The 27477-nt window shown below is 45.8% G+C and overlaps 1 protein-coding gene across 1 annotated transcript in view; it reads left to right on the top strand.

Moving 5' to 3' along the window:
* The window catches only part of LOC135906770 (uncharacterized), a 99106-nt gene that overhangs the window by 60958 nt on the left and 10671 nt on the right, over nt 1-27477 (top strand). The window lies entirely within an intron of this gene.

A 27477-nucleotide genomic window follows, 5' to 3' on the forward strand; every position in this document is an offset into this window, starting at 1 on the left:
GGATAATAGCTGTAGAACTAATGGAACACGGACACAGAAGGAACGTATAGACGGGGACGCAACTGCACTGTCAACTGATTTCTTTATTGAAATTACTGCGCATTTTATTTCGTGGCCATACCTCGTCTCTTTTATCTACCTGAGGCTTCTCTCAAAAAGGTGACTTCTTTTCTTGTCGAGGCCACTGACGGTGTGCTTACAGATTGCGCTCCTGTTAACTTAACTCAAATGCCTCAAGAATCTCCCGAGTTAGCCTGTCGTCTTTCCTTTTCAGGGCTTGCACATCATGAAATTTGGGGGTACACGTGCGTATATATATACTTGGATATCTTTTCCCTCTTGTTTGTTCCGCAACGTTTGCAGTGCAAAGCTATATTGCTTGCCAGGGGTCCCTAAAAGTGATGATGCGGGCTCTCTCGTTCGTTCATTAAGGCATCTTCCTGTTTGTCCTATGTATTGTTTTCCACAAGACAGCGGAATGGTGTACATTACCCATTTCTAACAGTCGCAGTATCTGCTCTGGGACGCGAATCTGGCATTGTGGTTTTTTCTTTTCCTGGTTCACTCATGCACACATACTTTTTCCCTTGTTTGGTGCTGAGCACACTACTCAGACACCGTGTCTATTACCAATCTTGATGAGATTTTGGGTCAGTCCATGCACATACAGAATTTTCGCGCAATTATTTTTTACATCCGCAACTTCAGGCCCGCTTTTGCTTTTTTGTTTTCTTTTAATCTTCTCTACGAGGCCTTCAGCTATTCAGCATGGCATCGACACGGGGCACCCTGCCTTTTTCAGCCTGCTTAGCTGCTGCGGAAAACACGAGGTACCCTGCTCAAAATGAATCAACTAGCTCAGTTAAACACCCTTTTGAACTTTGGCCCATTCTATCTAGCTCAGCACATCTTTTTTGATGGAAATAAAATTGTATTGTATGCTGTGAGTGTGCCATGAATACGTGCGTGCAAAATTTTACGTAACATTATTCTTTTTCTCGAATACCACGTGTTTCCGCTCAATCATTATCTAGTAACTTGTTAGCAGACACCATCACGCCTTTATAAGGCCCCGATGCTCTCTCTCTCTCTCTCGTAGTAGCACCAGAACTCAGCGTGAGCTGCTCGTACTGGCCTTGAGATTCAATGAATGTTTACAGAGTGGTGGAGGCATTGCATACTTGCTTATCCTTTCGCTACTCAGACCGCAGTTCTCCTAGATGACAGCAAAAGTAGCCTTCAGTGAGAGCGCATCGGAAAGAATTCGCATTTCACATGATCGGGCATTTCGTATACGCTGAAGTTCGTGTTTGACGTACTCAATGGCGGTCTAATGGAGTTTTATATCTCGCGAAAGTGTCTGCGTGCACTGGTGCATTTTTTATTCGCGAACTCCTGCTATGTTTGCCGTATTTTTTGGTTCTGTCATTCTTTGTGTCTTTTTTTGCGGGGATGTCGTTCGCTGTAGAGCGCGCTTTTGCAATACGCTGCAGACTGTACACGTTGTTGACTTATTCAGCAGCTCGACCGACAAGTGCAGTTACGACCGTTTTTTTTGTCGGGGCCATGTCTGGAAAGTTGTATGCTTGTCCCCTTTTTTTAATTTTGCTTCATCCTTAACTTTGGTGACACGTGTTGAGCAACAGAAAGTTGTATCGGGAATTTTTCATGTTGCTCTGCAATTTTTTCATGGACACTTTTCACCTAATTAAAATATTTTAGATGCCTATTCATTAATTAACACCAATTATGCAATTAGGAAGAATGCAAAAGATAATCTGAGTATCTACAAGCGACGGCAAACAACATTACCTTGGTTATGTCCACCTACGTGGCATTTGCATATTTTTTAAATCCTGGCGCATGATAGTTGGGACACTCTGTATAGAGGCAGAAGCATTGTTCAGAAGCACAAGCAGGCAGAAGCATTGTGTCCTCAGAAGCATGAGGACACAAGGCATTGTAACACGGCGATAATAGAACGGCATCACACGCGAAAGCACTTCGCAATGTAAAAAACTAATTTTATACAAAAAGCCCATGTTCAAACGAAAGTACAAATAAAGAGAGAAATACAAAACAAGGTAAAATTGCACATGAAACTAAATACAGCAAGGAAACAAAAAACATCATGAATAAGTACATTCGGTGAGCGACGGTACTGGAGAGCCTAACGTTATTTAGGCGGGGAATGCGTGTGCAGACGATTACGAGATGCTTCGCGATCTGTAAAGGAAACAATATTGTCAGGGAGATTGTTCCGGAGTGAGATGGCATGTGGCAACGCTTAAAGACGTGTGCCTTTCCGAAGATACGCTTAATGCTTAGGTGAGTATGGAGCCGTCGAGACATGCGCAGTGGTATTTCTAAAGGTAAGGGGGAGGGCCTATAGTATAATTCACGTAACTATGGAGCAGACGGAAGAAGGAAACGTATTAGCAATGTGTCATACGTTTAACAGGGGACTTGAATTTGTAATTTAAATGCTCCCGACCAGACACGATTTGTTTCATTTGTTTCGGCAACTTAATGCGAAGAAAAGGTGTTGCGCGAGCGCGAGCGTACATAAGATAAGCGCGAGCGTACATAAGATGGACTTTGTAGGAGCGATCGCAGTGCGGAAAGGTCTGATGGGCGGGTTTGATATAAAAGACTGTGAATGCTGATTTATAGTGATGAAAGTCTGTGAAAGGTGGAAAGCACAGTTGCAAGTCTTCGTTGTCTGGACCTCGCGGCAGTCTTGTTACAAGGTTCAAGCGCACATTTAAGTTCCTCGATAGAAAATGGCTCATCCATAGTTTCGGGTTTTGTTCATTATAGTGGGAGGTGACTAGTGATTCAACTTCTGCGGCTGAGTTGTGAAACACCGTGAAATCTTGCAAAATTCTTAAGCTGTTGTCTTTTTCTGAAACTGTATTTGCTAAAGCTAATGCCCTGAATGACTGTTGCCGTGTCGCCGGCCCACTAAAGTACCTTGGAATGTTCCACAACTTCGGTCTTGGAGCTAAAGGGGTTAGTGAAGAGCAGAATCCTCTGCCTAGCTTTCTGCCTAGTTCACGGCACATCTGGGAGTATGTGTTTTGAGAGTCTAGGTGCACATCGAGTAAAACATCTTTATTAATAATATTTGAACGGCGAGAGCAGTGTGGGAGGAACCCTCAGTCCAGGGTCCCTAAGATGATTCCGGCGATGTTTCGAGCCCGTTGTATCACAGCTCGACCATCGAGACGACGCGTCCACCGGTACTTTCGCCCCGTTCTCCGTCAAATATCTCTGAGCAGTTCATTTGCTGATTCTACAGCTGCATAACCCCTTTGGAATAGGAATCATTTATGATGTGAGGTCTACGGTATTTTGAATAAATGAAGCAATATTTTCTATGTCGCTTATGGCGTCTTATTGCTGACTCATATCAAACCTGAATGCTTGCCAGTTTGTTATTTCAGTACTTCGTCATGGCGGTGGACTGCGTAAGCGGCAATGTAGGATAAGTATTGGGAAATGGTCACTACTTCTTATCTCCACGTCAGTTGTCTACTCTGTGCCGGTTGTGATATCACGTGAACATAACGTAAGGTCGAGACAGCTGGCGTAGTTGTACCCACGTAAGAACGTTACAGAGTCGTCATTTAATAGACATAGGCCACTCCTCTCGATAGCTTTCCGCGGCATGTTTATGCGGCGGTCACAGTGATTGTCTCCCCGCATAACTTTATGCGCGTTAAAATTACCACATATGATAACAGTGCGCTTACGTATGCGTAAAATCCGCATAAGGACAGAAAAGTAAACGATAGTGGATGGCTGGAAACATACACTGATTACTGATATGCTTGTGCTTCCGATTTTGACTTCGATTGCCACATATTCCGGAATATCAGAAGCAGGCGCTCCTAATTTAACCGACGGCAGGTCTTCCCGCACACAGATCATCACTATATTTAAACCAGCAAATCTAGATGATGTGTAAACAATATAGTTGGTTAAGCGATAGTCATTATACCCACCGCTGATACCGTAAGGCGCAGTCCAGGGACTGAATGCTGTCAGTTTCCGGAAATCCGCACTCTTGGACCTCAGGCTGTCAACATTGCATTCTAGCATAGCTGCGTAAGGAAGGATCTATTATGAGCCTTTGGGGACTCACAGACAGTGTTTTGCATCACGAAATGCTCCATTGACAAGATCGCGTTGATTTCAGGAAGGCTATTATATTGCGGAATTGCGGTAAGTATAGCTAATACGGCGGTGAAACGCATGGGAAGACGAGTTTCTCAATGGAAAAGGCCGAGCTCGCCTGCGTTGTCTCTCTTGCTCGTTGCACTGTTCCCTTTCTGTTCTTCCTTATAGCGCGAAACTTCGGGGTGGAATCAGTTCTCTCTTTTGCTGGTTCAAATGTTCCCTTGGGCTGTTGGCAGGCGGCAGGTAGATGTGTTGCAGAATCACTTGGCTCATATGAGTGGTCTGGGCGGGGATCTGGCCGGGGCTCTGAGGTCTGTCGCCATAACCTTAGCGTAGCTAGAGGTAGGCGCACCTTGCTGGTGGGTTTTCTCCGGACTCTCCTTTTGGCACACTGGGTTCACGGTGTCTAAGTTGGGAGGGGCAGCGTCACCGGCATGTATACGGTCATAAACAAATTCGTGTTGACGTTGATGGCTGCCTTGTTCTTTGGACAACGAGAAAACGATGCGGTGTGGGAACCATTGTAATACGCGCACTTTGGTTGTGGTACTGACTTACACTCCTTGTAAGTCAGTACCACATCCACTCCTTCTGCACATAGTTTGCAACGTCTGTCTCCTCTGCAGTTCTTTGCTAAATGGCCATATCTCCGGCAGTTGTAACAACGGATGGCTGGACCCAGATATTCCTCCACTGGGTGACTCGTAATACCGAGAAATACTCTTCCAAGCATTCGTTGATCGCAATGAAATTGGAGTATCACATTATTCAGGAGGCGTATCTCTACCGAGCCATCATCTTGTCGATAATACCACATTTGTCGCCGGGCAGAGATTATCCTCGAATCTTTCAAGTATTCCACAAGCGCTTCCTCAGACTATTCTAACGGGACGTGCTTTCTCTTTCGCACATTTCCTGTGTTAGATTCTGGTACAGATGCTTTTATAGGCAAGCCAGCTAGTTGAACAAGGGCCAATAGTCTCTTGAAGGAAAGGAGTGACCCTACATTGACCGAAAAGCTTGCATCTTTGTTCATTCTGAAGGATTGCACTTTATTTCTAGCCGCCGCAACTATCTCTAAGACGACAACATTCGGGTCTAATTTCCGAAACTTACATTCTCTTCGAGTGACTGAAAGACTACAGGAATTCCTTCCGCTTGTTTCTTCTCCTACGTCACGCGCGTGTACGTCTTGTTGTCGCCGTCGCATTTAATATATTCATCATAACTCCGTGAGTAAGTACATGTTTTCTCGTTAGCGGCGTCAGGGTTTTCATGAAACCTAACCTACTTCCCGGAGCTTGGTTCATAAGACATTTTTCTTTCTTTCTTTCTTTCTTTCTTTCTTTCTTTCTTTCTTTCTTTCTTTCTTTCTTTCTTTCTTTCTTTCTTTCTTTCTTTCTTTCTTTCTTTCTTTCTTTCTTTCTTTCTTTCTTTCTTTTTGCGAGTATCTTTTTCGGTGTAGTGCTCGCTTTCGCATTAAGCTGCAGATTACAAACGTTTTCGACTTATCAGCCCGATCGACGTGTGCTATTACGACACTTTTCTGTAGGGACCATGCATGGAAAGTTGTACGCATTTCCCCCCTTTCATTTTTGCTTCCTTCTCTACTTTGGGGACTTTTTTTCTCTTCCTTCGCAGCGATACTGATTGGCTGAAGCTTGAGACAGCTGCTTGGAATAATTACACTGGTTTTGTTCATGTACCCTAAGGGCCCTTTCGAGCTTTACGTAAGGTGGGTAGGGGGTGGCGTAAAATGCAAAGAACAGGAACAGTGGTTCCGCCTACAACGAAAGCCTAAGCAGGCAATCTTTACACGAAGTACACAGAACGCGAAGGTTACTGCTAGCATACGCTCAAGAGAATCAATTAAGTTAACGTGAAAAACAACGAAAAAAATTGGAGGACGCTTAAGCTTCGCCTTCAAGAGTGGAACGCGATAGCGTTCCCGTCGACCCGCCAATGGGTGTAAGACAATGGGCTACAGGGCAGCCATCACTTACGAGGCGCCCCGCATCAGACGCGGTGAGCGTCGAGCCATATGGTCGAGCAACGCGGCGTTCGGCGCAGCAACGAAACGTGCGCCTGAGCAAGCGGAGCGAACCAAAGAACTCGGTATCCCGGAGGGGGAAATGATGCACGCCAGCCAAACGCCGTGATCGGCACGGGCAGAAAGATAGAGAGATAGTGATCTAAAGAAAGGAAGGACGCTTGATTCTACAGAGGGCGAGGCGTTGTCAGGGGAGAGAGTCCGAGCCGCGACAGCTCCAATGCGCGCGTGGCGCGCCATCTGTCGGGGCAGCGCCGTACATGGAGAGGAGGGGGTCTTCTGTGTTTGCCGCAAGATGGCACTCCGTGTGCGGAAAGCGCAGAAGAAATGCAGCGAAACGCACTTCGCTACTCGTGTAATTGCGACTTCTGTAAGTTACATGTTCATAATTACCGATATACACCACAGTATAACTTTCCACGGCTCGTTTCGAAGGCAACACCGCATTCACTAGAGGCGCGTTTGTACCTTTTGGAAGCATCGAAATCGTGGCTGAGTGGTAGCGTCTCCGCCTCACACTCCGGAGACCCTGGTTCGATTCCCACCCAGCCCATCTTGGAAGTTGCTTTTTATTTATGGAGTGCCTGCCGTGATTTATCGCTCACGGTCAACGCCGCAAAACGCTGACGCCGACACCGACACCGACGCCGACGACACCGGCTTTTCTGCGACACGAGCTCCTTAACGCTATCGCGTTAAAAAATTCACGATTACGATACTCTCTAATGCGAAATTTTAGCGCAACTCTATACGTGTTTTCATTTCCCGATATACAGAGGCATCCGACCGATCACCGCACCGACTGGTAGGGCCGCGACGCGCGGCGACATATATAGACTGGTCACACAGTTGCCGCTTCCCAGCAACTGCAGCTTATGCAACCGTAATACTTACCGGGAAACGCTTGCTGGGAACGCTGTGCGCGAAGGCGAGCTTTCTTGATAATTTTTCCTTTCGTCAACATGGCCGGTGCCGCCGCTGCCGCGGTTGGATGGATAGATTGAAACAGGGCGGTGGGTTGGGCCACCAGGTCCTTATTATTATTTTGCGTAATGTCCTACCTATATTTAAAAATAAATAAATAAAAAAGAACAAGTAAGGAAAAAGGAAACAGAGTTCCCAGCATTATCCTTTGTTAACCACTATTGGAAACTTTGTACGCCTCCGTTGTTTGTGATCTGCATGCTTTTCTGCCACCAAACTTCCAATCACCTCTTCCTAATTTCTGTTGTGGACGTGTTTAATTTTCCTCTGCTATTGCTGAGCCCAAGGGCTTCAAGGAGGCTAGATGAGCTTAAATCGACCGCTTCCTGACAGCATTCCTGACAGGAAAGTAGCAAGCGCAGATAGATAGATAGATAGATAGATAGATAGATAGATAGATAGATAGATAGATAGATAGATAGATAGATAGATAGATAGATAGATAGATAGGTCGTAAAGGAAATGCTGGGAGGGGTTGACCAGGCTGAGCCCGGTAGGCTACCCTGCACTGGGGAAGGATAAAAGGGATTAAAAGACGAAAAGGGCGCAGCTTTAGGGCACTTAGATGAGAGGCCTTTCACAGAAGAGACAATCTTGACATCTGGGTCTCGTGCATGTGCCTGCGATATAAAACGCCACAAAATCGTTGCTGGTATACTTGAAATGCACCAGCCTCTATGACCGCTTGTGAGTGATTCCATGGTGAATGAGTTGATTGCTTGTGAATAGTGCGAAGTGTGTAGCGAGCTCGAACTTTTTTATAGAGGAAAGAAATGCAAGCCATACAAAAGACGTACATCCCAAAGGGTGTCAACTTTTTTAAATTGAATAAGGTGAACGTCTACATATATAAGTTCACCTCACGGCGCGATAATACCCCTGAGGGCTCACTACCCTGGTTAGTTTGTGATTTTTCTTTCACTGCCTTATCTCTAATTAATTTTTTGACGACATTCACGCGCACGCAGTGATCTTATTTCGTTCATTTTGGGCGCTTGCGTAGTTAGCACTGCTTGCTTTTAAGTGCTTGTTTCGTTTTTTTTTTCTTTAAGTAGTATTTGAGTTGCGGGTTAGTGCTTGTCCATGGTGTCAAATATTTATTCGTCCTGTTTGGTTACGCGTACTCTCTAGTTTCACTTTAGCCAAATGCAAATGACGTTTTTATGAAGCCGAATGTGCTCGAATGTTTCACTGGTTACATCGTCTACTGTGTTTGCTCGTTCTGTGACAGGTTAGAAGATAAATGGATGGCAGGAGCGTACGCACTTCGGCTGGTTGGTTCATGACTTGAGCGCAAGCAGCGCAAAATAACAGGACGAGAGGAAAGTACAGACAACAGCGCTTTGTCTCTCCTTTTCTCACGCACATCGTGCTATTTTGAGCTGTTTGCGTTCAAGTAAGTGGACGCCCAGGTGTTTTTACACTGAAAACAATTTCTACTGCTATGTTAAAAGCCGGCCGACCCCACGGCCTGTGGGAATCGATGTTATGCGAAGCAGCGTGCGGGGAGCCTACCACGTTAACGAAACGGCCAGGACAGCACCAAGGCGTAGGCGGCTGTTTCATGACCCACATGACACGCATGTCATGACATTCATGTCATGACCGATCATTTATGTTCGTCATACACTCTTGCCATACTCTGCCAATTTTGGTAGATACGAAGTTAACGAAGCGACTATGAGAGCACCAAGGCGTAGGCGGCTAGACAGATACTGTTAAAGTGGCAAATGTTCGCCAAGAAATGCCTCGCATTTAATAATTGTGTACGGATGTGAATGAGCGTTAGTGGCTCTCGTGAGTGTCGCACCGTTTAGTTCTTTTGAAATATTCATTTCCGGCTGGCCTCGGTTCACACCAATGAAAAGTTTTGTTAAGATCCGAGTGGTCCGAGCTGAGGACAATTTGTCACTGATGTCGTTTAAATAAATTGAGAATAAAATTGACCTTAACAAAATTTTACGCGCCAAAACCACTTTCTGATTATGAGGCACGCCGTAGTGGAGAACTCCGGAAATTTCGACCACCTGGGGTTCTTTAACGTGCACCTAAGTCTAAGTACCACGGGTGTTTCCGCATTTCGCCCCCATCGAAATGCGACCGCCGTGGCCGGGATGCGATCCCGCGACCTCGTGCTCAGCAGCCCAACACCATAGCCTAAAATTAACCTTGTAACGTTGGCATCACGGACGCCCGAATTGGCCTGTATTTGGAAGAGGAGGAGCGGGGGAGTGGGGTGGGGGTGTAGTTGTCATAAAGAATCGTCATAAAGACTAATCCAAACTGCCAATGTCAGGCGACATTAGACCATATAGTGCCTTCTCTGTTTCTCGAGTCCCTGAGTTGCAGGTGCGCGCGCACGCATGCACGCACACAAATCAAGCAAGGGAAATTCATGAAGCAATGGAAATTGACAAATGGAAAGACAGGCGCATCAGTTGTCCCTCGTTATAATTCGCTGACAAAGCGTGCCGCTATCTTGGACTGATTTTTTCTAAACTGTAAATAAAAAAAGTTCTTGTTCTTCACTCGGAATCTTGTTGACGCCTCAGTGCTGTCAGAGCCCGTGCGCTTCTGAAACGATACTACAAAAGGTGGGTTTTTGAGCAATAAAGCAGTAGCTGCAGTCTAGCGTCTGTGTATGTTCTTTTTCGTGTGTGCGTGAACGTGTCAGTTTTAAGTGCGCTGCGTCAACCTCGTAGCTTGGTGTTTGTTAGGTGGTGCGACGAAACGAGAAAATTCGCAGGCATAAGAGCGGGATCAGCTGGCGCAGGCCTGGTAGTTTGAGATTACTGGGAGATGCTTTCGTCCTGGCAGTGGACGTAAACAGGCTAGTGATGATGATAACGACGACGACAATGATGATGATGATGATATTGCGAAAGTCGGCAACGTAGCGCCACAATGGAAGTAATTCAGCACGATGTAGGATTTCTTTTTAAGCGTTATTTGGCGTTTATACAGCTGGAGAGGTTGCGCCTCTAGGGTTGAATGTAGATGAACGAGATGTCCGCGCTCAGAGGGCCGAACGGGAGAGAGAGAGAGAGAGAGCGACCATGGAATTTAAGCCTGAAGCCGTCAAGAACGCCGCCCTCCGTGCATGTGCAGAAGACGCAGGGCCGAGATCGTTCCGCACTTCTCGACCGAGCGACTCGCCATTCCAGAGGGCCGGAAGAGCATTTTTTACGACCCACCGCGGAAGAAGGGAGCCCAGGACGAATACGAAGTCTCACTCGCTAGCCCAGACACAGGCGCGCCGAATTAACCGAGCGGAACGAAGGACCGTCAGCCGACAGCTGAGAAATGTCCACCACGCCCCGGCGAGCCGCGGCGCGTGCTCAGATTCGGCGCTGGGTTCCAGCGGCGCTGCGCGGATCGCGCGAGCTCCTCCGTCATAGCTGTCACCCGCTTGAGCGCGAAGCCGAGAGGATGGAGAAGGAAGAACGGATGTGTCCACTGGAGGGCCAACGGCTTTCGTGTGAAATCGTCAAGGGAGCGAAACGTGCTGATAACAATGGGGAGCCAGCGGACGGCAGTAACGTTCGCTGTGACGGCAGATTGAAAGCGAAAGGGGTTCAAACTATCGATGAAGTGAAAGAGAGGCAAACGTGCTGTAGTTGGGAGAAATGCGACAGAGATGCGTGCTATGGGCGAGAAATGTGTGCATACGTGTGTGTTTGGCTGTGACAGACTCACACGCACACGCGCGTTTCTTCTTTTTTTTCGGGGGGGGGGGGAATTAGGGAGGGTGCTACCGCTACGGACGCGCATGCTAGTGGGCGCGATGTGGACTGGAAGGAATGCAAAATCTCAGTCTCGCTGGCCTGTGTGGTCCTTCTCGTTTTTGATGTTACTGTTTGTCTACCTTCAGGGGCTGTGTGTGGCAATATACATAACAAGCTTGTCTCCATTTTTCACCTTTCTCGATGATGCTGCACTCTTAATGTCCCATTCAAGAACTACCGCTCAAACGGAGCAATCAATTTGAAATTAGTTTTATTGCAACGGTACTGGGGCGAACGGGCAGCAGTCGGATATGTTCAGCCAAGCACAGCAGCCATGAGCTCATGCTGGTCGCGATGCCGTTTAGGCATCGGCCACTCTCCTTAGCTGCAATCAGGCTCTGCACAAAGAGACGCCATCCTGGCTGCTCAAGGCGAAGACACAAGCGATCATAGTATACCACTTGACGCCCTGGGCGTTGACAAGTTCGCGGCAGCATTGGCCCAGGTCTGTAGACGGCGAGAGTGGCTCCACGAGATAAATAACGGAGGACATTTGTTCCAGAACTTGGTAGTACCCATAATATTTAGCGACAAGTTTAGTGGAGAGGCCTGGTGGGGTAGCGAGTACCCTAAGCCACACCAAAAAGTCAGGAGAGAAAGTGTGTGAAGAACAGGCGTTAGGTATACGGGATTGCTGCTGCCACCAGCCCTCAGTACACCGTGAGAATGTTTGCACCCTTAAGGGTGTTTCCTTGTCGAACTGGTAACACCGTTGCCGTTAGGGCATTACAAATATTTCTGCAGGACGACAACGGAGCTCTCACTAGACGTGCGATGACAAAAAACGTAGTTGAGAACTATGTAGTCATTCTGACAGCCTTGGGCGCATGGAAATATCCGACAGGAGAGTTTCATATCTCTGTGAAATTCTCTTGTCGGATATTTGAGTTTCGTATCTCTCCCTGTGAAATTCTCCTGTCGGATGTTTCTGTGTGCCGAAGGCTGTCAGAATGATTACATAATTTTCAACTACATCTTTTGTCATCGCACATCTAGTTAGAGCTCCGTTGTCGGCCTCTATACATTTTTGTGAGGCCCTAACCGCAAGGGGGTTACCATTGGGACAAGGAAACACCGTTATGGGTGGGAACATTTCTACAGTGTAAAAAAAGGGCAGGCAAGCTGGCGGCATTACTCAGCATGTCGGGCAGCTTCGTACCGCGGGGTTCGATGAATATGTCGTCGCCTACGTGAGCCGCACTCTCACAAAAGCAGAATTTAATTGCACGCCTGCAGAGAAAGAATGTTTGGCCATCATCTGGGATAGGAAACTTTCGCCGTTATTTGTACTGTTGCACTTTCAATGTCATCATTGACCATCACACCCTTTTTGGCTGTCCAACCTCAAAGATCCGTCCGGCCGCGTTGGTTGCCGGGCACTGAAGCTACAGGAGCACGGCATGTGCGCTTTCTACTGGTCCTGCCGCCAGCCCACAGATGCCGACGCCCTTTCACGCTCACCGGTATCAGCTGACTGGGCTTGCCTCCCCGTCATTAAGTCCACACTTTCCTCATCTGCACTACTCAATATGGCTTCGTAGCAGCGCAAACATCCTCGGGTTAGAGCTCTTATCAGCATCCTTTCTGAGTATTCCACCTCTTCACGGAGCTCGCGCTCTCTGCCACCAGGCTGCCCCCTTTTCCATTCGTGATGAGCTTCTTCACCGCCAGAACTACGTCACTGACGGTCGCAAATGGTTGCTTGTTGAACCCCGCTCCTTCACCACTTGAAATGAGGTTTATTGCGACGGAATGCGGCCGAACGGGTCGCCATCGGATATGCTCAGTCAAGCACAGCAACCGCGAGCTCATGAAGGTGTGGAGATGTCACCCAGGCACCGGCGGCTCTTCTTCAATACAGCTTATACGTCTTATAGAAGGTGATGTGCGCCTGAAGCGAGCAATATCTTACTACAACTAACAAGGACGCTAGCAACAGTCCTCAGGTAGGCCAAGTGCAAGCAACGTGGATTAGCATGGATAAAAGCATGGGTGGCACCATTATTTGCGAATTCTCCTAGTAGATCCGGCGTAGGCTAAGGACATTCGCGCAGCGTCGACACCTTCGCGAAAGTACGACAAACGGAAACAGTGCTTTATAAGCCCTGCAGTCGATGTGTCGCTAGTGGCGCCTTCCTTGCTTAAGAGGAGCTAAGGGTACACTTGAAAATGTTGCATAAGTCAGACGGACACTGCGGGCCTTCATCGAGCGGCCAGCGCGGCCATGACTGTCTCCTGTTGGGAGCTTGCAACGTATCGTGTTCACTGGAACTAGCTGCAGGATTTCGACTGTTAGAGCGAAATATTTGTGTCGACTGTGTTGTTTATTTCAATATTGTCGTTGCAGCTAGGTTCAAGATCTTTCTGTTAGGCATCAGTTAGTGCCATCTGAGTTATGTTGTGGAACTTTATAAGAAAGCTGCTTGAGCGTATCAAGCACTGACGGTATTTAGAGAATGGGAATGGGGTTATATTAGAACACAACAGCCTAGAACATATCATAGAAGTTACGGCAGGCTTTTTTTAAAAAAGCGATATTGCTGCTGCCTTCCAGAAGAAAGCAAGCCAGGAAACTGCAATATCGCCCTTCAAGAACTCCTTTCTGCAAAGAAAATTTAAAGCATGAGTTCTCCCTCACAAGTTATCTGTTAAGGTGATGCCTACTTTTCCCAGCAACATTAACGGAATGGTCGATCGATATCTGCCTGCTGCGGCACACGCAGGAAATGCTCGGATGAAGGAGCACTCACCCAAACTTTTCCAATTGTGCTGCTTCCACGGCACGCGTCACAAGAGCCCAGGACAGTGCATTCCTCTCACATTTCGCTCTGGCAGCAAAGCACATACGGCCGGCGAATGCAGCCTCTGTGCCCGTGCAAAAGGTTGAGGTCACCGGTGATTACCTTTCCCGCCTCCATAGCCTAGCGGCATCTCATCACGTTCTGCACGTCCGATACAAAGACTTGCGGTAAGAAGATACCTTGAAGCCTGCTTATATTCCATGCGGCGGGAATGATGGATGTAGGCTAACGGTCCTGCATGATGCCCGCAACCAAACGCGGAAAACACAACCACGCTTTGCCGGCACGCGCGGAATCTAAGAGAGCATATGTCCGGACAGAGAGGATGGCATGTTTGCCGATGGCAAAAATATATAGCGCTCCTATTCCAAGCAGGCGAAAATGCCGATAAGACACTGTTTACCGCTACGCGCAACCCGCCGTGGCTGCTTAGCGGCTATGGTGTTCGGCTGCTAAGCACGAGATCGCGGGATCGAATCCCAGCCATGGCGGCCGCATTTCGATGGGGGCGAAATGCGAAAAAAGCCGTGTACCTATAGATTTAGGGGCACGTAAAAGAAACCCAAGTGGTCCAAATTTTCAGAGGCCCCCACTACGGCGTGCTTCATAATCAGAACGTGGTTTTGGCAGGTGAAACCCCATAATCTAATTTATTCTATCCGTTACGTGCTGCCACAGATGCTGCGAGAATGGGCGCATTTGCTCGACATAGAGCAAATGACGCTCGTGTAAACCACGAATGTACACAAGAAATATTAAAGGTCGCGACTGAATTGTCTTGGCACGTGTGCCTTCCGGCAATGTCTTCAAGCTTAGGCAATGTCGTAAAATGGTTTTCGCGGGACGACACGTGTCAGAATGAGATACCGCCGAATAACGACTTATTTTCTTCTGCCTGTAGGCTAAGGAGCGTAATGCTTTTACCGAAATGTCATGCGTGTTGTGATGGCCTCTTATACCAACCACCATCTAGTTATTGCTTCAGGCAGGTAACGCGGAATACGTTGAGCGCGAAGGTTGGTCGTTCAGGCAAGAATTCGCGCTTCGTCGTCCCTCTTTCTGTCGAACTTGAAGCTCCAACGTTGCGGAAACGTCTCGCTTCTGGCGGTATTAGGACGTCACGGGAGAAAAACAAACAAACAAACAAACAAACAAACAAACAAACAAACAAACAAACAAACAAACAAACAAGTGAAACGGTTATTTCACTATCGAAATTAATTTGATCGAGTACGGCGGGGCGTTGTCGCACATTTCCGGAGCCAGTTTTGCGAACTCTGCGCGTAACGGGAATCCCCACGAATTGTATTCTAGTGCACGGTACCCCTATAGTTCGCGTTGCTGCTGCCTATTTGTGCGCTCAAGGCGGCATGTGCTTGGCGCGCGCGGAGTGGCGTTGCGTGCAGGCGACAGCTGTCGCGTCGTGTCTGCTGGCGGGGAGAGCGTGGCGTCTCCCAGAATGTGGGCTTTGAAATCTCATTTGTGGCGGCGGTGGGGGTGGATTGCAGTTGCAGGTTCGTTTTAGCCTGGCGACCGAGGCCTGATGATTTCTCCGTCTGAGCGCCTATCGAAGTATCGCTGTGATATTTCTTTCAGCAAACCAGAATTAATGCAAGAAGAATACGTGAAGCTTTCTCGCAGGCTATAGTTGACCTTTATGGCAACACGAAATGTTGCAGGCACGCATGCGGAACTTCATTATTCCCTACGTTCTCAAGAAGAGCGTCTTTTTCATGGCGGAATCTTGGGCAAGACCGCAGAAAATATCGGATGCCTATTATATCGTTCGTTGCATAAATTGCGGTTTGAAGAATCGGTACGCCGCGTCTTAAATTTTCATTTACTTTTGTTTGTGGCATACAGGTGAGTACACCGGTTGCAGAATTGGTTGTCACCGCGACATACACACGGCGCGCTTGTCTGTTGTAAAATGCCCAAACATGGTGAGAGCCCTTGAACAGGGCCCACGAACAAACTCTTATTTACAGTGTGTCACCGATGAGCATATAGGAGGTATAGCAGGGGGGCGGCAGAAAGTTAGGTGGGCGGATGAGATTAAGGTTGCAGGGGCGGCATGGCCACAATTAGTATATGACCGGGGTTGTTGGAGAAGTATGGGAGAGGCCTTTGCCCTGCAGTGGGCGTAACCTGGCTGATGATGATGATGATGACTGATGAGCAAAACCCCTTAGAATGTAACGCATGAAAGCAGTGTGGGCAAATTAAAAAAAAGAAAAAAAGTTAGGGGGTTTTACGTGCCAAAACCACTCTCTGATTACGAGGCACGCCGTAGTGGAGGACTCCGGAAATTTCGACCTCCTGGGGTTCTTTAACGTGCACCTAAATCTAAGTACACGGGTGTTTTCGCATTTCGCCCCCATCGAAATGAGGCCATCATGGCCGGGATTCGATCTCGTGATCTCGTGCTCAGCAGCCCAACACCATAGCCACTGAGCAACCACGGCAGGTGTGGGCAAATTTAATCGCACTACCAGCCGCACCACATTGACAATGTGCAAAGCAGAATCTTCTGCACTTAATTTGCAAGATGAACGTAATTTTCTCTAGCAACTGTACGTTTAATGAATTCATTCGCCACGACATTTATGTATGCTTGTCGTAGCAGCTATTTGTGACAGTTAAGCAATTGACGGTAATATTCAGTCTCTCCTATCCCACCGTAGAACGAAAGTAAGTCGACGCTCCAGAGGCACGAGGATGTCCCCTTTGATTCTCTGAAAGTTACCGGGGCTTGTATCGATATTCGGAGAAGCTTAACAACCTACGGTAAAAACGCTGTAAAGGGTTCGCCGTTCTTTCCTTAAAGAAGATCGCTCACATTTTAAAGCGTAGCATGCATGTATATCAGATTGCTTCGCTGCATCAATTATTTATTCATTTGTTCATTCCATATACCCCCAAAGGCCCTCATTAAGAGGGTACTACATAGGGGGGGGGGGGTGACAGGCGTGGGTCACAGATTATACTTATACATCGTACTAATGCAAAAAAGCACAAAATAACAATAGAGAGAAAACATAGGTAATATACGAGATGAATCACAAATAATGCAGAAAAAACAGTAGTACATATTAGGAGAACATAAGGCAACTGCAACGAAATAGAAACAGCAACAGACATCGCAAGAGAGCGAGAAAATAAAAGAAGAAACGCTGCAAGGTCCCAAAATAATAATAATATTAGGTGGTAAGTCGTGAACGAACTAGGTCTTGAAGCTTAGTTAAGTCGGTTTCCGTGGCAATGTACGATGATAAGGCGTTCTATTCAGTTATTGTGCGCCGTAAAAGTGAATATGCATAATGGGATGACTGGCAGTTAATGCGTCTGACTTTATATGGATGGTCACGACGTGGAAAGATAACTGGTGGTGACTGAAAGAAATCATCGTGGAGCGAAGAATGGGGATAAAGCTTACGGAAACATGATAGGCAGGAAATTTTACGGCGAAGTGATAAGTTGTCCTACTCAGAATGCATCACTCAGCACAGTTTTACAAGGCTTCGATGTTACTGATGATATCAGTTTGTTCGGGGTCCCAAATGGCAGGCACGTATTCTTGTTTGGGACGGTTTGATGAGGTGTGCGCTAGTTCTTTAATATGCATTGGGGCGTCTTTTAAATTATGTTCAAGAAGTCCAATAGTACGGTTAGCGAAGGCAAGAGTAAGGTTAATATGATTGTTCCATGATAAGCTTGACTGAAGTTTGATACCATGGTACTTGTAAGTTGTGATGAGTTCTACAGCGTTGTTATCAAGGGAGTAGGTGTATAATATCGCTGTATATATGTCTGTGTTTGTGGATTATGTTATGTTGACTGTTCTGTTGTGACTATATGTGGTAATGCATTTACACGATCTATGTACCACCCGCTGACTAGAGACTATTATCAGTCGACAGTATCATTTGTATTTTGAGACTTCCTTCTACAGAACTGTGGAGTCATTTAACTTGTATATTGTGTGTACCATGTATTTATTACGTCATAGTGTTACTGTGAAAACATTGCCTGACAAGTCGTGGTGCTTGTATGAAAAGGTTATTTGATATGTAATCTTGAACCCTGTATGTTGTAGGCTAGACCTATTCAAGAGCTAAGGAGTAGCCGGCGCCTGATATCTTGTGGAATTCCAGACGTAACATCAGCATAACATCAGTTAGAATTTTTTACCTGAAGCAAACTGAATTTCAGATGGGAGAAAATCGGTGATCCATTGAATTATATTAGGGTGAATGTTAAGTTATAAAGGAGGAGGAGGAGGAAATAAAGAGAGAAGGCAGGGATGTTAACCAGAAATGCGTCTGGTCGGCTACCCTACTCTGGGGGACGGGAAAAAGGGAATAGAAAAATAACAGAGAAGGAGGGGAGGGGGAAGAAAGACGTGGTGAGCTCGCGCACGCACGCGGAAGGCCTGAGCGAGTCAAAGGCGTTCACATAGTCCAGTCTCTCTCAAGAAAGGCAAAAGTGCCCTTACAGCTTTGTGGGCCGACGAGCGATGGGGACGGTCTTCAGGTAGCACTTGCACAGACAACGGCTGATTTAAGTTGTGAAAGCTTAAGTAGCATCCTATGGTGTGGAATGTGATCAAATAATACATGCCTTAGAAAAATCGCAACATATTGCGTCAACATATGAAACCCAGCTTCTATCAGTACGTGTATGCTGTTTATAAATCTGGCAAGTTGGGTGTCGCATGAGTAGCCCTTGCGAAAACCGTGCTGATGCTTGAAAATAATGTTATGGTCTTCAAGGAAGTTGATGACTTAACTGTGCATGATATGTTCGAGTAATTTACAAATAGTGCTGGTTAAGGAGATCGGACGATAATTGAGCTTAGAAGCGCGATCACCTGATTTGAAAAGGGGTATTACTTTAGTTTAGTCAATAGGAATGCAACCAGTTGATAGTGATTGGGGACATAGAGCGGTTAACATGAAATAAATACTATGCGATGTATTTTAAAATTTTTTATTATTGAAGCCTAGATGATCGGCACTAGATGACATTTTAAGATTGGTGTGTAGAGGTAAAACACCAGGCTCACTGATGACTACCTCTTGCATAGCAGTTACCACTAATGCCCTTAATGTAGGCAAAGAGTTGACATTTTCATGAGTGAAAATTGTTATAAATGTATTATTAAGCAGTTGAGCGCAGTCTGAATCGGGGATAGGAATACCACTAGAATATGCAAGACTGATGTCAGCACGAATTCCAGGGTTCACCATGCGCCAAAACCGACGAGTATTATTATTTTTTAGCAAGGATGCTAAGTCGTGAGAAAAAAGTTATGGCGAGTAGATTTTAGCGATGCCTTATGAGCCTTTTTACACGCTTTGTATTCATCATTTGCACTCACCGTACCAATCAACTTTGCCTGTCTGTACAGTCTCCCCTCTTTGTGATTAAGCCAGCGAAGCTTGCTGGTAAACCAAGGATAACTGCTTTCGCAGGAAATGGATAACATAGGAATGAACTTGCCGATGAGATGTCTGAAAGTGACGTTAAAGAGGACCCAATTCTGTTCAATGGATCGGGAATGAAACTCATGCAGAAATTGTTCTAAAAAGCGGTTAATTCAGTGTTAATTGCGTGAAAATTGGCTTTACCATATCATATTATTTTATATTTGGTAGTTGCTCAAAAGGTAAGGCATTTATTGGTAACATCATGGTCAGCGATGCCTTCTTCATCTCGCGAGATATTTAAACTAGTGCTTTTTAACTTATAGTCTCGGCCTGGAACCGGTTCAACGTCCTTCTCATTAGAAAAATTAGCTATGATAGGCCTCATCTTCTCAGACGAAAAGCGGCCGATACAATCTTCTCTAGAGATTGACGTCACGGTAATTCCAAGTTTTTCGGTACAAAAATTATTTACGAGTCGTTCTGACTCTTCCCAAATTTCGGACTTCGCCGATCGTGTTATGCCATAAATTACGTCATAACCCCATATGGAGCGATTTTCCAAGTTATCAATGTTTTCTTGTACACCTAGGATACCGTTGTCACTGTTCACGATGGACTGATCGCGTAGGGCCTCTGCCAATTTCTACTCTAGATCAAGGACACGCTTTGTCAGTTTTTTAAAATCATTTATTTATCTCTACATGAATTTGAAGCACCTTGTTGACAGATTCTTGGAGTATTGAATTACCAGCTTCAACACGTAAGATAAAGCCAGCCACTAGTTGTAGCTTTTCCTCTTGAGCCTTGAACATGGGTCCCGGGTTTGGCTCGACATCGCCTCCAAGAACAAGCAGGCACACCAGATACGATACACAAGCGCTAACACTCTTTTTAAGTGAGACTGGTTTAGACGATCGCCTCTAGACGCTGTGCGAAAGCTGTGTGTGACGTGTAGTCAGTGCGAAATGTGTTTGCGCAAAAACTTTTTGTGGCAAGATTACTTTTTGCAAGGACAAGATTACTCATAGTGTAGTGCGTCTCCAGTGCGCATCCGCATATTGGACAACGTGTATATAGTATCTCATTGTACCATATCATAATCATCCCCCACCTACCTTTCCCTGTATTTCCCACTTCCCCATTCCCCAGTGAGGAGTAGCAGGCTAGAGACACGCTCTCCAGGCCGACCTCTCCTCCTTTCTCTTCATTAAAATCGACTCCTCCTCCTCTCCAAAAGATGAGGTGGCCACGACACCGCTAAAAGACAGTCATCACTGTCACGACAAGAGTAAGCGTCATAGTAGCTAACCTGTAGAAACATCAATGGTGAGCGCTGGATCGCAGTGGCGGTGCCGTGGCCCAGGGCGTCGCCGAAATGCGTGCACTTTTGCACTGCCCGCTCAGCTGACTCAGTCCCACGTTGTCAGAATGAAAAAAAAAAAAAAAACTACGGCGTCCACGCAAGAGTGGCGGAGCATCCAGGAGAGGTGAAGTGGGCAAATACGGCACTGAGTTTCCGCAGTCCGTTGACGAAAATGCGCCGCGCCAGGCGGAGCTTGTACCGTTGTGCCATTCACGCATGGGTGTCGTCGGGACAGCCGATCGAAGAACATGCCTCTCTGAAGGAGACCTGCGTCGGCATCTACTGCATAAAATTTCCACTCATAGGCGCTGTTGTCTGTACCTGTCATAAATTTTTCTGCTCGCGTCATGCGATCCAAGAAGGTGGAACATGTGTGCGTGATAGAAGCGATGCCGGTAGAAATCTTCGTGATACTAGAACTAATGCGAACGCGATCCTTCATCATTGCAGTAGGGCACCTGTCTCTGTCTCTTCGCAATGCTTGGATTGCCAGCCTTAATTTATTTTGCTTTAGTTGTCATATCGCTCCAAACAAACAAACAAACAAACAAACAAACAAACAAACAAACAAACAAACAAACAAACAAACAAACAAACAAACAAACAAACAAACAAACAAACAAACAAACAAACAAACAAACAAACAAACAAACAAACAAACAAAGAAACAAACAAACAAACAAACAAACAAACAAACAAACAAACAAAGAAACAAACAAACAAACAAACAAACAAACAAACAAACAAACAAACAAACAAACAAACAAACAAACAAACAAACAAACAAACAAACAAACAAACAAACAAACAAACAAACAAACAAACAAACAAACAAACAAACAAACAAACAAACAAACAACCCTCCACAAAAGACAAAAAAAGGACGACGTTCCGTTTGGCAATATTCCCTTTTATAGCATCAGCTATCAGCTCTGAATGTCTACCAGCTCTGAACGTAACTCTCCTCCTGAAGAAGAGCAAGTTACGTTTTCCAACCTCTCAGAGACGAGACGCATAAGCGTCAGCCTGAAATGAAAATAAAATTTCTGTAGCGTATTTCTGTAACCATTTGCCTCTACCCCGGTGTCATTCTTTCAGCGCCCATCTGGTTCTACGGAACTGTCTAGGAGCAGCATTTTCGTCTTATTGAAATTGCTGGAACCAACTGAGGCGCTTCGGGGAGTTGTTCTTTTTTTAAAAGTGAAATTGACTATAGTCAGTGACAGGTGAAAAACGCAGCGGCAAATGTCCTTCAGCGGGACGTGTTGCCTACATTTGCCGGCGAGTCCCCTCGTCTGCAGTCCCCATCTCCTTTCTTATCCTGTGTATTGATCCGTTGTCCATATCTTCGCTTTCCTCGGACCGGTCCATCCATCGCTCTACAGAAGAAGCTTTTTAGGCGTTTTCGACGAGGATATTATTTTCGACGGAGGAGCCTCTCCTTCATGCTTGACTTGTCTCTGCGAACAAACAAAGAAAATTGCGATACACGTCAATTTTCACGCACAGATCTTTCAACAGAAGGGTCAGTGTATGTGAGAGGCAGTGTACATACAAAACTCTCGGCTCGTGTTCCATCTGACTGTGTCTATGCCGATCAATTTTTGGATTAGAAAGGGCTTATTGGTCAGCGTGCACTCTCTACGCAGTATATATGAATTCAATACAACAAAGAACCGCTCCTCAACAAAAAGGCTGCAACAGTGAAAAACAGAAAAGAACCGGAGGGGCCATGCATCACATGGAGGAGTTGGGGGAGGCACGACGTTGCCCCTCCCCTCATTTCCATCCTCTGATGCTAGGGGAACATTCGATTTTGTCGTCAGGAGGAAGACCGATGTAAATTTCTTTACAAATCCCGGGTTAATATGCACTATATCTTTGTGCTATATGCGCGCGGAATGCTGACAATGGCAGCTACCTTGAGGCATTTATACAATAGACCACTGTCGGAGAACCTCTTGCTAGGCGCATGGCCACAGAGTTGGCAGACAATAGAGACAATGCGTGCTCTTTCACGTTTCTTAGGCGACACGGGCCTGGACTCACGCTTGTTATAACATTTATGCAATGTGTCCTCCACCTCGTTCCTCCCATTACCATACCCCATTGTGACACTTTTTCTTCCCCTCTTCCCCTTCCCTTACGTAGAGTAGCAGGCCAGATGCTCCATTTCCCGGCCGACCTCTCTACATTTTCGAATCATCAAACTACTTCTTCTTTGTGCTATTGCCTATGCTGCACCACGCTGTATCCACGTTGCTCGGTTCCTTGAAATACATCCAACTTTTCTCACTGTGAATGTTTTACGTCAGGCGCTTCTCTAAATCCTGTTGTTTTTATTGCCGACGTTTACAGACACGATCGGACCATTTGATGCTAACCAAGGCAGACGTGGGCGTGTTTTAAATTAAACCGGCTGTCAAATTTTTGTCACAGTGCTACCGTGCACAGAATAGTTTGTCACGGATGAATAAGGCTGCAACATTGTAAAGACTTTTGTCACTACGAGCTGATACAAAGTCTTTCTTTGAATCCAGTGTACGAGACAGCATTTGATCCTGTAGCAGCTAGTACTTTGGCAAACTTTTCATTCCAGAACTTTGCCGTTGCGAGCAGTACTTACAACGACAAGAATATGAATATTGTCCTACGTTGACAGATTTTCGTTTCTTTTAAATTTAGGATGGGTAAAAATCGGGTGTTATTTTTAAAAAGGAAAAAAAGAATAAATCGAGGTTTTTGTTGTCAAGCAGCCCAAAGTACGGGATTTTCCTGGTAACTTCCACAAACGATTAACACGGGAAATGATCTCCCTTTGGGCACAAAAATTCCGTTTAAGCAAGCGAAATCACTTGCACGAACACGTAATGGTGGACAGCTGTACGCAAGTCATCTGGCGAACTCATCTATACAAATCCTTGTTGGCAAATATTAGTTATACTTTGAAGAGAAACCCCATAAAGACGTTCAAATAGAGATGCTTCGCGGTCCCGTCTTTACACGGTCCTTTGCTATTTTATTTTAAAAAGAAGAAAAAGTACAAATAGTGCACCCAGGCATGCTTTGCAAGAGATGTGGCGGTTTTCTTTATCTTGGAAGCCATTGTTGACGAAAACATTATAATATGCATTTTGAGGACTTCTTTGTTCATCTTAAATCTGCTGGGCCTTTCATCCTTGTTGATTGACGTCCTGCTTTACTACTTCGAAGTATACAGCGTCACTACGAAATTAATTGAATACCAACTCGGCCAATCTGCCAGTCTTCTTCGAACGTATCATAGTTGGGTAAACATCCTTTAAGCGTCGCAGCTACCGTTCGCAATGCGAAGCGACCTAGTGCATTAACTTCGTTTCTTAGCGCATTACGATCGTTTACGTGCACGCGATGCGGGGAAACGCGCCAGTGTCGTATTCATCTTAACTCGGCTACTACAAAAAAGCTACAAGCTTTCGTTCACTGAAGGTCGGCACGCGTTGAGTGTATTGTATGTGCCGGATTCCGCTTGAGTTTCTAGTGAAAAAAAAAGCACATATCATAGCCATATATGAATGATAAGATGTATCTTGACAACCTTGCTCACACAGGGTATGGAGCGTTCATTGTTTCTATAACACCTGCATTTATTCTTACGCCTAACGAAAGGGCATACTTCGGGGTCAAATCGGATTTAAACTATTTTTTTTTTCGTAAAACTTGTTCGGGGTGCAAAACTTCAGAATTATTGTGTTTTACCGGAAAACGAAGAATCCTAGATATAAAGCGAAGGACTACAGGACAGGTAAAGATTGTTTAGATAACCGCGAGTTACTGCTGCAAACTCCAAGAATTTCATTTTGACAGTCATGCTGTCATTCTTTACGCATCATGTGAGCCGCAGTAAACAGCGCATATATATATATATATATATATATATATATATATATATATATATATATATATATATATATATATATATATATATGCGAAACTTTTCTTTTGCCCCTTTCGGGTGTCTCGCAGTTTGCCATTCTGCCAAGCCCTCGTAAAATGCGCTATGCCTCAGCATTTGTATGCTCACGTGAAGGTCCCGCCGCAGGTCTGGTGGAGCCTTTAGACCTAGGAGCCTTCAGGACTAGCTTCGCAATCGGAAGGTTTCTCTGACTAGTCATCCAACTTTCCTATCGAGTAAGTTGACCTCTCCCTCCCAAATACCACGCAGCAGCTGGCACTATATCAAATTCACCTTATATTCATGTGTATACCGGCAGATCATGCCAATATAATTCGTCTGCATAGAAGCTAGAACAAAAGTTTCGATTAGTCCCAGTGACATCTGCTGTTTGCAATCCTTTCTGCCTTGTGCTTCATTGTGTCCACGGAGATTGCAGAGAAATGGCTTATTTTTAGCGATTACCAAGCCGTCCTCACGCCAATGAAGAGCACAGACGCAAATATGTTGAGTACACATTTGATACATGAAATCATCGAGGAATATGCAAAAGCGAGTGCAAGAAATCACAATGATGGCGTATCAGTGAATTCCAGGACACCCAATTATTCCTCGAAACACTGCAAGGGACGCTGTTGCAAAACATGCGCAAAAAAATAAGAAAATACAATTAATTTCCATTGTATAGCCATCGGGAAACCCGCGTGTTGCTGAGCCCGATATCTTTTCGACTTAGCACAATGAACACCTTATTTGATCAAAAATCAAAGTGCCCAGACTTATTCTTTATATATATTAACATGAAATTGCCCATTCTGTCAAAATTTACCGACAATAGAGACTTTGTCACTTTTTTGCACCGTCGGCGTCTTCGGACTGCATTCACGCGTTGCTAGTTCGCCGTGCCATTGTGTCCACGCCTGACGTAGAGGTACTACACCTTCGCGAGTGTCCGCGACCCGATACCGCTAGGCCAAGGCTAGGCCAATTTAATGTTGTCAGACCGCAGACCTCTCACTCTGAAAAAGATATTTTTAGTATGAACAACAAGGAAGGAAGGAAAGAAAACGAGAGGTGAAAGGCAGATAGGTTAACCAGATTACGTGTCCAGTCAGCTAAGCTACTCTACACACGGATACGGGGTAAGGGGCAGAAAAGATAAGAAAACAAGCGAAGATTAAAAATTAAAAAAAAGGAAAGTATCAGTGCGCACATTCAATAGTTTGAGTCCTGTTTCCTTTAAAAAACACCCCAGCGCTTTTAAGGCAATTCGTGTCGACTGTCGGCTGGCACCATGGGTCCAAGAATCCTGCCTTCCGTAAGGGGACGGTTGTCAGTCCTGTCGAGTGTGGCGCCGAGGACTTTTTTTTTGTGTACTGAAAAGGCGACAATCGCACAGAAGGCGCGCTATCGTCTTTCTGCACCCGATAGCTTCCCAGTCTGGACTTGTGGCCATTCCGATGACGTATAAGAGCGACATTGATCTACCACTGGTAAAAGCTACTCTAAGCCATAGGCGACAGATGGGAGTTGCATCCCGTCGTGGTAAGCCATGTGGAATGCGGAACTTCAGATCAGGATCCAGGGAACAAGGGCGCTCGTTTTTAACGGCTTCAGAATTCCTTTAGGCCAACGTAAGCTCGTGAGCAGGCGCACGGAGCCCTCCCGTTGCGTCTATTCGTGACAGCGGGATAGCGACGCACTCGGTACTGGTATGTGAAGATGGAGTGGGTACGCCTGTTTACTCGTTTCCAAGGATATACCAAAGTGACTTGGCAACCATTGAAATACGATGTCACCTCTGTCTCAACGGTCCGATGGTAAATTTCGCGTGTGTCCGCGACAAGTCGCTCGTGGAGTCCACGGCGTAATGCAGAGAGCAAACTCTGGAGGGCGGCCTTGGAATCGCAGAAGATGGACCATTTCTGGAGCGTTTCCTGGTATATGAATTGAATTGCTGCACGTAGAGCTGAAAATTCGACAGCCGTCGTTGATGTCAAGTGTGATGGCCTGGATTTTAACACTCTAGATTTTGCCGGAATGTATACTGCAGCTGCTGTACTGCATGACCGACCCATCGGTGTAAACATGTAAGCGGTCACTGTGGATCTTCATGTAATAGCAATATGGCCAACAAGAGAGCTATTGCAATACCGCAGGTCGTATAGTGCGTTGTATGTATGTAGCTCACGTCTGGCGTTCTCCCATGTTATGTATCTTGCTACACAGATGTGAATTGAACTTTTGTGCGTGTTTTCAGACTCTTTCGTGCTCTTTTGCTTGTTTACGAAACTGCGGGTAGAACTCTTAGTCTCCTGTTACTTTCTTATGTGGATTGAACTTTGAAAATGTTCGTGCTGTTTGACTTTCGCCAGTGCATATAAATTTTGTTGTGGCTTTAGTTTTGCTTGCCCTGCGAAAAGGAGTAGGCGGCGCCAATAATGGCGCCAACATCACCTTTAGTTTCATATCATTAATCATAAATAAGTGAACGTCTTGCATATAACGCATTTTACCCTTAGATGGGCTGAGCAATCAGTGACGGTCGTAATAGGCCACGTGTCGCTCGGCCCCCTTCAACAGTATTGACACTCGCCACGCCGCTCACGCACTTATGGCCACTGCGTACGCAGAGCGTTAGTGAGCAAAAAGAAAGATAAATAAGAAAGAAAGAAAAAAGAAAGAGGAATGTCTCATGGCTGTCTAAACTTAACATTTCCGCCATTTGAGAAAAAAAGAACGGCTAATATTTGACAATTTTTGCAAATCAAAAGGCGTTATCAGTATATCACGTGCATGCAAAACATTCGAATATTTCGTACGCCAAAAGCGCGGTATCGAATCAATCAGCAAACGTGAAGGAGTGGCTTAATCAGGTTTTCAAATAAACGCGCATGTTGGAGGCTAGAGTCACCGAATGCGTCAGTGCACATCTACTCAAATGAAACG

The sequence above is a fragment of the Dermacentor albipictus genome, chromosome 1, assembly GCF_038994185.2.
Source record: "Dermacentor albipictus isolate Rhodes 1998 colony chromosome 1, USDA_Dalb.pri_finalv2, whole genome shotgun sequence".
Lineage (NCBI taxonomy): Eukaryota > Metazoa > Arthropoda > Arachnida > Ixodida > Ixodidae > Dermacentor > Dermacentor albipictus.